Source organism: Neodiprion fabricii, chromosome 6 (assembly GCF_021155785.1).
Source record: "Neodiprion fabricii isolate iyNeoFabr1 chromosome 6, iyNeoFabr1.1, whole genome shotgun sequence".
NCBI lineage: Eukaryota > Metazoa > Arthropoda > Insecta > Hymenoptera > Diprionidae > Neodiprion > Neodiprion fabricii.
This window is the reverse complement of record NC_060244.1, coordinates 9,346,398-9,355,339: the sequence shown is the minus strand read 5'-3', so window position 1 is coordinate 9,355,339 and position 8,942 is coordinate 9,346,398. Positions and strand designations below refer to the sequence as shown.

Here is an 8,942-nt window from a genome sequence, read left to right as displayed (position 1 = left end):
CCGGTATGAACGTGCGATTTTTTACTCGAGAGACTAAAGTTAAGCGAGTAACTTATAGTTTATAGAACTTGTAACTGTTCCTTTCGTTACTTCACGTGGAATCGGATTTTTAATAGACAGTCGACAGAAGAAGAATTTTACAGCTGGGTTAACTAATATTGCAACTTAACCGGTTGACCGGTGCGAGTTCTTGTAGTTTTTGTGCCAAAACCGGTACTGGTTTGTTTGTATATTTTTTATAATATTGAATTTTTCAATTCTGATTTCAGATTTGAATTCTGCGACCTCCGAAACAATAGTGGACCAATTTTCGTCAAAATCCATCGAGAAACATCAGAATTATTAAAAGACGTATGTATATACGATCCATTACCAGTCAACCGGCTGATTTAATACAACGATCAAATTTCAATATCAAACTTTTATGCAGAGCTGTTTTATTCATGCATCGAATTCAATGGTATTCGAATCAATTGCGCAGGTACATATAACTTTTCTTCCGACGAAATCTATACCTTACAAAACAATTCCCCTCAATTTCTCGACAAAACAGCAAGTTCCAACCGATTCAATATCACATATTTTATGCTTCGCAATAATATTTTCCAAGCGACGCGTCGTGTACCCACAAACATACGACTCGCCGTCGCGACTTTTCCCTGCAATCCGAATAACCGCACCGCTACGGTAATTATAAAGTAAGATTACACAAAGCGTAAAAGTAAGAAAAACAAAAGGGAAAAATTGTAATTTTCGCCGCCCTCCCCCCTTCGCCTTGTAACATTTCCCAGCCGTGAATTTTCCGGGGTTTAACAAAGTCTTTGGGAACGAGTGTATCAAGGGTGAACCAGACGAGCCTTGGTTTTCGCCCCCTGAATATCAGTAGTAGTAGCCCTTGGTAACTAGTTTCTGAACAGGTCACCCCAATTAACGGTTCCACATACACCAGCCAGCACCACCCCTGGCGCCAGCCCCGCCCTGCGGGAGAAACTTATAATTGCGAAAGGAGCTGGCAATTATAATTGCCCCCCGGGCCGGGCTGTTGTAATTATCCAAAAACCGTCCGTGAGCCTGGCTTCATGTACAGTTGGCGCCTCTTCCCCCGACGTGACTTATTACCACTTCAACTTCCGGCTCCTGGCTTCACGACGACGCCGCGGCGTTTCTTCCCATTATTACTCGCGGTACGATTCGCCCCTGTTTATCGAGTTTCATTCATTCGTCATCCGCGTGCATCGGATTAAGACGGCTCTGTCCTTCTCTAACGATTATTTCGAAGGAATGGATGGGAAAAGCTCAGTCGGTACAGCGATTATGTATCAATAACGTGGTTAAGATGATTCGAGTAATTGTTTTATTTAAATATAATACGTGTAACTGTGTGATTGTGAGTATTGCACCGAGTAAAATTTTTAGTTGCGGTTACCGCTCAGTCTTTATTAACTATTATCATTTTTTACCACAATCGAAAAATATAGTTCTTGGTAGAAAATGAAAATTAGTTTTTTAGCTGTTACCGGAAAGTCTGATATCCGTTGCTATTCTTTCTCATTACGATCACTGTTGCTATATTTTCTTGCAACTGTTGCGAAAATTGAATGCTAGTACAAAAATAAATTGACGCTGAAGCCTTGTTTAGCTAAAAAAGTAGAGTAAACCTCAGAAACTGATTTTGCGTTGCAATTATCAAAAAAGGATCGTCGATAGCGCAAAATGGTTACGCGTACCTCGTTTTTCGTAATTCCAACAATATTCAAACAGTTTTTTAACGATATATGTTTTACTGAATTTTTCTAGTTATTATAACAAATGAAATTTTTCTCGGTGTGCTGATATTTCGGTTATTGTTGATTACTCACAACCAGCCGAATGAAAACAGTCGAGTTGAGATTCTTGCACTGTTACGGCGACTGGAGTAACTTGAACGACTTGAAATTCGGAAGCATCGGTCTGATTTTAACTTTTAGAATCTCTAACGCTTCAGGGAGTGAGCTGTTAAATTGAAATCCAAACAACTGTATATAATTTGTTTGTTTCAACGATGAGAACATTATGTTACAGAAGGTCTGAACTTTGTCATACGTTTATATTGGTGAAAAAAATACTTTTCAAAAACCAGTGACATCCAATAACGACGACGTTTGCGTACAAAAAAAATTTCACAGTCAAGTTACACCGCTTTTCAAAATTGTATTGTTTTTGCTACCTAGCTACCGCAACAATTAATCTACTGCGAATTCAGTTGACGTCAGCGTGAAAGTTACGGTAACGGTAACTGGATTAGATTCCAGTCAAACTGATTGTCACATTTAGTAGAGTAAACTTTTGTTTATATTAACCATCGCTTGAACGAGCCCGGCAAATATGAGCCGAACGAAAATAGCCACTTTTGCGGCATCACAGCTTTGAGTGCTTTGCAGAAACAATGTGGAATTAGATGAAATCCCCGCAAATTTGCGTAACGTAGCCACCCGAACTCCCTTCTCTCTCCCGCTCTTCTTCCCCTTGCTTTTCCTCTTCTTCTCCTCCTTCTTGTTCATATTAAAATTTCTCCCGCAGCCCCGCGAGTCGGGTTAAATTGACGCCGGAGGCTCGGCCGAGGCTCGGCGTCGAGGAGAGTAAGATAGCCGCTCGGCGTAACTCTCTTGGTCTGGTAGCAAATCGATTATTTAAACGGTATATCGCATCCTACCTACACTCACGTCGTAACGGGGAGTCCACTCGTGAGTGCACACAAAGAATTACACGGAGTGGGATAACGGGACGATGCGATGGAAGGGGGGGGAGGTCGGGGCGGAGGGACGGAGCCAAGACTCCGGTCAATTAAGTGCAGGAAATTAGAGTTTTAATTACGCAGTCATTCAGAAAATTACATCGGGGCCGCAAAGGAGGTGCTGCGCAGCCTCGAGGAGAGGAGAGGAGTGAAGACGATGACGGCTGAGAGGGTCTCCTTACCACCCCGCTGTACAGGGTGTTTTCCATTTATAACGAATAATGGCTTCCAATCTAGAGGATTTCATTATTTCCGAAACCCGACCGTGGCGTTGCCCTTTTTTTCCATCACCGTCTTCCTCCCTTTTGAATTATACTCGGAAAGATCGGTTTTGCGTAAGCGATTCTTGCGCTTATCTCAGTATTGTGTTCTGCTGGATTCAAAAAGAAGCGGGTACTTGAACAGTTTAAACGATACATTACAAACGTTTCGATACTTCGACAAAGCTCCAACGGATTTCCATTTTGCGGAACTTGTTGCCAACGGTCAATTGGATAAAGAATTTCCGCAAACGAGAAGTTGAAAACCGGGACACAGCGTGTGAGTAATTGCGAAGAACCACGTCGATCTCGACGACGCTGTTAATTATCAAAAAGGTGTTCAAGCTGACCATTATGTATTTTAAAAATACTCCAAAAAGCCACTGCGTTATGCTACGGTTGAACATGCTCGCTCACGCTTTAGATAAAAACGTTGAATGTGTCACGGATTAGCTAATTTTGTCTCAAAAGTGCCGACCGTGCTTACAGTCTTTTTAGAGGTGGTTATAGTTAGTTACCTGCAACGGTGAAACGTCGGGTTTGTCCGTCTACGGATCCGTTGCCTTTTGTCCCACGGTGAACGAAGCGGCTAGGTGGTAACTGACGCAATGTAAATGAGTTAACTAGAGGATGATAACTACGAAACACCTGCTTCTACAGGAGCTACTTGGATGCAACCTTTCCTGCAGCTCTCTCACTCTCTCTCTCTTTCTCTCTCTCTCTGCCGTTTTCTCTCTCGTGCACGCGCAACTCGGCATTGTTCACTGGAGACTTTTTGTCTTCGACCAGAGATAAATTATCCTGACAAACAGCGTGTAATAATATTAGATGTACGTAACGGGGCGTAATTATCTTTGCGTTAGCTATAGTCGCCATTCACAGTTGAATAAATATATAGTCCCCCATGCGTCAACTGTATCGACAATGTGCAATTTACCTCGGCTCACTATCGTCCTTTTTTGGTTTGCTGTGTTTTCACCTTTTAAAACAGCTCTGTAATACCAGATCAATTAATTCTTTGGCAATCGTGGTTAACACCGAACAGTATCGATGTGCTTGTCGATATTGTTTGTATTGCGATGCGGTTAGGTGGAAATGAATCTCGGTGAAAACAGAACAAGCTTATAAGCTGGAAAACTGTGTTGTTCCACAAAAATGTTGACAAAGTTTGTTTAATTTTATTTCCTTGATGTTGGATTCGTTCAATGTACTACTTGTAAATTTTATTTACTTGATGTTGGATTCGTTTAATATACTACTTGTAATAAGTGAATTTATTTTTCGTTCTCCAGCGTGTTTTATAATAATTTTAGCTATAGTAGTTTTTTTTTCTGAAAATATGTTCGCGAAGAACCGTCTCGATAACCGTATCTATAACATCGTTCCATTTTCTTCCAAGTTCTATTTGTTGATTGACAGAATAAAATTGTTGTTAAACTGTTTCACCAAAAGCTTCAAAATTTTGAAATCTCCTCCGGGAATTTTCAAACCATGCATTTGCACGTCCTTCAACTGCTGTTCCAATAACTCATAATCTTAAATTATCCGGTACAAACTTGAGTCGAAAATAATCTTTCAAGTCACCCAAAAAAATGCAACACAAATTTGGTATACTATCTTTTATCGAAAAATTGTTACTCAAAACTTGTATTTGTGGTCTGTTGTTAGCTGTTACGTTACTTGCATGTAGTCCGGTTAAACTAATTTCCGCACGTGATGCGTCAATTTTCGTATTGTATTTTCTTTTTTTTTTTTGCCTCTTCTCCAATTGTTGTCGAAGAGTCTGTGTATCGTGTTATTGTTCTGAATCCAACATTTTTGATTTAGTACGAACGACTTTAGCCGTGAATCGAATTTGCCAACGGGCGTACCGATTTTATTTGTCGCTCGAAGTTTCGATCTGGTAAACATGGAATTACATTAATAGATATCTTAAATTACATCAATAAATTGTCCAGTTTCTTACAATTAACTAAATGGATTCTATCTGTTCTTCTTACTACTCACATTAAAATATAATCTTTAAAAACGATCATTTTTCAATTCATGACATATCACATTCACGCATAACGGATTAAAAACTATTATACCTTACACTACGATAAAAAAAAAAAAAAAGAAGAAAACCATCGAATCCAACGAGACCTGGTTTTACGAAGATGCAACCGGAAGTACGCAAAAAAGCTCGTCACACCGATATACCACGTACAACGTAGATCGGAGCTTCGCGCGGGTTTGGCAAACGAACTTGGGGCGTGGGTAACGTAATCGATTGATTAGGTCGTAACCCGACAAAGATTGTGGAACATCCCGTACATTAGCAATCAACCGTCAGCCCATTCACTACGGGCATCGTACATATAAACCTATACATTTACGATACTGCACACTGCAGGCAGCATACAGAGTCAGGAATACACCGCATCTGTAACTGATGCCTAACCCTAAACTACAACGACGAATCGGGGTGGCGAAGTGGCGGCGAGAGGAAGGGAGGGACGGCAGGGTCCGGGGGATAGGGAGGGAGGGAGGGGAGGGGGCAAATCTAATTACATGGTCTGTGACGGCTGCTCGATGGGCGATCCTGACCCCCCCCCACCCTTTCCGCCCCCTCCGCCCCTGAACTTGCCGCGGGCCATTCGGTTCTCCACAGTGATATTACCTGGCCGAGTTGACATCCGGTTACGAGTTATACTTCGCTAGCGTCGAGTGGGTGGTGGGTAGGTTGGTGTACAGAGCTACAGATGGTGGAGAGAGACACCCAGACCGTTACTCGAGCATTAATTAATGCGGCTCCGATCTATTTAAATCGATTACACGAGTTGCAGTTGTTAATTATCTTCCCCTCCGCCCGGCCCCGTCTTTTCTATAGACTGGGATGCAGGTAACTGTATAAATAATTATAACTCAGCGTGTGCGCTTGTATAATTTTCACTTTTCAACGCAGTGTTTGAAATTAAAAAAAAAAAATACTACAAACAACGTCGGTTCTCGGATGGAAGATTATTAATCGAGGATTGAATGAAAGTTATACTTATATAGGTATGGAAGAAAAAATATTTTTATACCGAGGACTCCTCTATACGCGGTGCATTTATTTTATACGGTTTGTGTTTGGACAGATGGTATGTGTGTACCGACAATGTGTGTACGTGTTACGTTGGCGAAAGAGATAAGATCGGTAGATTAACTTCGGCTTGCCGTTGTACAGAACTGACATAATCAATTGCTGCGTTGTGGCACGCACTTAAACATCGTTAATGATTTATGAATCGAGTGCTGCTGGCTACGAGATAGCGAACATGTTTGAATTGTTCATTACAGCGAGATTAGCTTCTCGTATAGAAGTTTTGAACAACGGGTGACAGATGTCAGGAATTTGTCTGTTAGGTATTTACAGTACGGGAGGAATGTCAAGATATAGAGAAATAGATGTAGAGATATAGAAAGTTGACTGGATCTAATTTTCGAAAAAGAATCTCTCATTGAAATCCAAGGCTGCAGAGGAAAACGCCTGTTGCAAACTGCGCAGATTGAGTGGTTCATTATTTTTAGAAATATCGATCATCTTCAATTTGCATAAGAAAATGACAAAACGAGCCGTAATACGTGTACGTAAAAACATTGAAATCGTATTGGTGTTCCAAAAATTAACAACGCTCGGATCTTTCTGATTGGAATTCGTCCAAGGTGTTGAAATATTTTTCAAAACCATGGAGACATTGCTTTGATAAATTCAGCCTTTGAATCATTGTCATCCCGCAATGGATGCACGGATAAATTCTCAATACGCAGCTTTCTCAAGGATTCGGGTGTTCCGTTATTCTCTTCACAATTCAACCCTTATTCCTCAGTTTTTACGCGAACAATAAACCGCCGTCGCTTTTTAAATCCCACCACACCATCATGAAAACTACATTAACACAGAAAAGTACACGAGCCAAAATCGGTTAGGAAGTTGCAACAAAAGAAAAAAAAAAAAATCATCAAGACGTTAACTGAAATAATCGAACGAAAACAATACAATGTAGGTGTAATACAGGTATGGAAAAAACATCCCCGGCAGCGAATAAGCGAGTTGTCGGTACACGGGGTGAGAGGGATGCACGGGAAGAGGAAGAAATGGTGGGAGGGGGGGTGGAGAGGAGAGGAAGCCGTAGATGAGAGAGTAGAGTGTTAATTTTCGAAATGAAAATGAGACATCCATCTTTCACGAAATGCTTGGCACTCGACACTTGAGCACTCAGCCCCATTCTCTCACTCAACGCATTAGAGTAATGAATTAATTTCCATCCCACCCCTCCCCCCGACCGACGGCAACCCGCCATCGCCACCCACTACTCGCTATCCTGGATTTAAAGTCTATTTTCTTAATTATAACCGAGCGACAATGGCGCCCCGCGTGTTATCACTTTGCTTAAGTAACGTGCCTAAAGTGCGGCTGTTAAGCGGCCGCTCTTATTTAGTAATTAGCCATTAAGATTAGTAATTTATTTAATGGATGGGAAATGAAATGTAAAAAAGTAATTTCTCTGCAGTATACGTATACATACGTATATATATATATATATATATATATATATATATATATATGTGTGTGTACGTGTGTATGTATGTATCGGGTATATGGACTTACAGTATTACACAGGCATGGCGCAGGACGCCAAAGTGGAACACTTGATCATCGAAATTGCGAGTAAAACATTACTACACTTGGGTACTTACGCCCTGCAGCCTGCAGGCTATCAGTTAATTTAACGGCCCGAGCCATCCCTTATGCTGCTCGATATTCGTCCATCGATATCCTATGTATATACATATATACGTACATACATATATATATTATATATATATATTATATATAGACATACATATATATTACATACCCACTTTCATAAATTCAATATCAATTCAATTTCATCATATAAAAATAACACCCCGTCGTCAACGTTCTGCTAGGCGGAATTCTCCGATTACATAAATTGATCGTTCATACATCCAGGTGCTTTTTTTTTTTTCATTTTACATAATTTCTAAAAGCATTTTCACTGTATATGTATATATGTATGTATATAAATCAATCTCGTCTGCATCTTAAGACCAAATCCAATTTAAGAGTGTTTACCGATCGTTGTTAAGAGCGAAATTCTGATCGAAGGGGAACTGTAATCGCGAAGAATATGAGTTTGAATAATTATGCAATTTATATAATCATTTCATCGAGTTGGATCGGGAACGAATCTTATACGAACTCCGAGTTCGTAAAAAAATATCTTGGTCGTCGAGTGTTTTCTCGTTGATATTGAACTTGGAAGACTTACAAAACCGTAAACTAGAATGTAACAGTGCTTGGGATCGTTTTGACGTTCGAAAATGATTTCTCGAATGATCGAAGATGAAGTTCGACAAGCTGCTGAGCGAACATAGCCGCGTTGTTATTTCGAAGTCGATTTAAGATCGCGATAAGAAAATTGTGACGGAACTATGTTTGGATGTCGTAAAAATGTTGGTAGCAGAAGATATTACCGTATTCATGGGATTAGAAACCATTAACCTTTGAGGGACAGTTTAATTACAGAAGCGATTAAACATCTTAACATGTGAACACACTCGAATGGTAAAGCAGGGAAAACGCGAGGTGGCAGAACCCGTGTGCGACCAATTAACATACTAATAACCAGCCGGTCTTGAGAGGACCAAGCGTAAAACCGCTGCATGGTTAAATTAAAACCTCTTAACCAGTCTAAGGAACGTGGAACCTGGTCCAGTAGGAGAGGCGTGATTTTCTACGCGTTAGAATAATTGCTAACCCTATCGCGAGTAGAGCGAAAGGCACGAGAGGGATGAAGAAACATCTCTCGAGGAATAAAGCGGGATTTCGTTTCGGGTATCCAAATCGACGTTTAATT

General features: G+C 40.6%; 1 protein-coding gene and 1 long non-coding RNA gene across 4 annotated transcripts in view; one reads left to right on the top strand and one right to left on the bottom strand.

Moving 5' to 3' along the window:
* The first annotated feature begins 321 nt into the window (after window positions 1–321).
* LOC124184622 (LIM domain only protein 3-like) overlaps window positions 322–8,942 on the top strand; it is a 115,337-nt gene continuing 106,716 nt past the window's right edge. The window contains exon 1 of the mRNA XM_046574551.1: window positions 322–351. The gene's annotated coding sequence lies outside the window, so the exon portion shown is untranslated. The remainder of the gene's footprint in view (window positions 352–8,942) is intronic.
* On the bottom strand, window positions 2,114–3,670 carry LOC124184623. Of its 3 annotated transcripts, XR_006871228.1 has the most exons (3): window positions 3,552–3,670; window positions 2,874–3,351; window positions 2,114–2,650 (listed from the first exon to the last, which is right to left on the bottom strand). It is a non-coding gene; the product is annotated as an uncharacterized LOC124184623 (long non-coding RNA). The 3 variants fall into 3 exon arrangements; XR_006871226.1 differs by lacking the exon at window positions 2,114–2,650 and having other exon boundaries at window positions 2,824–3,351; XR_006871227.1 differs by lacking the exon at window positions 2,114–2,650 and having other exon boundaries at window positions 2,824–3,451; window positions 3,552–3,650.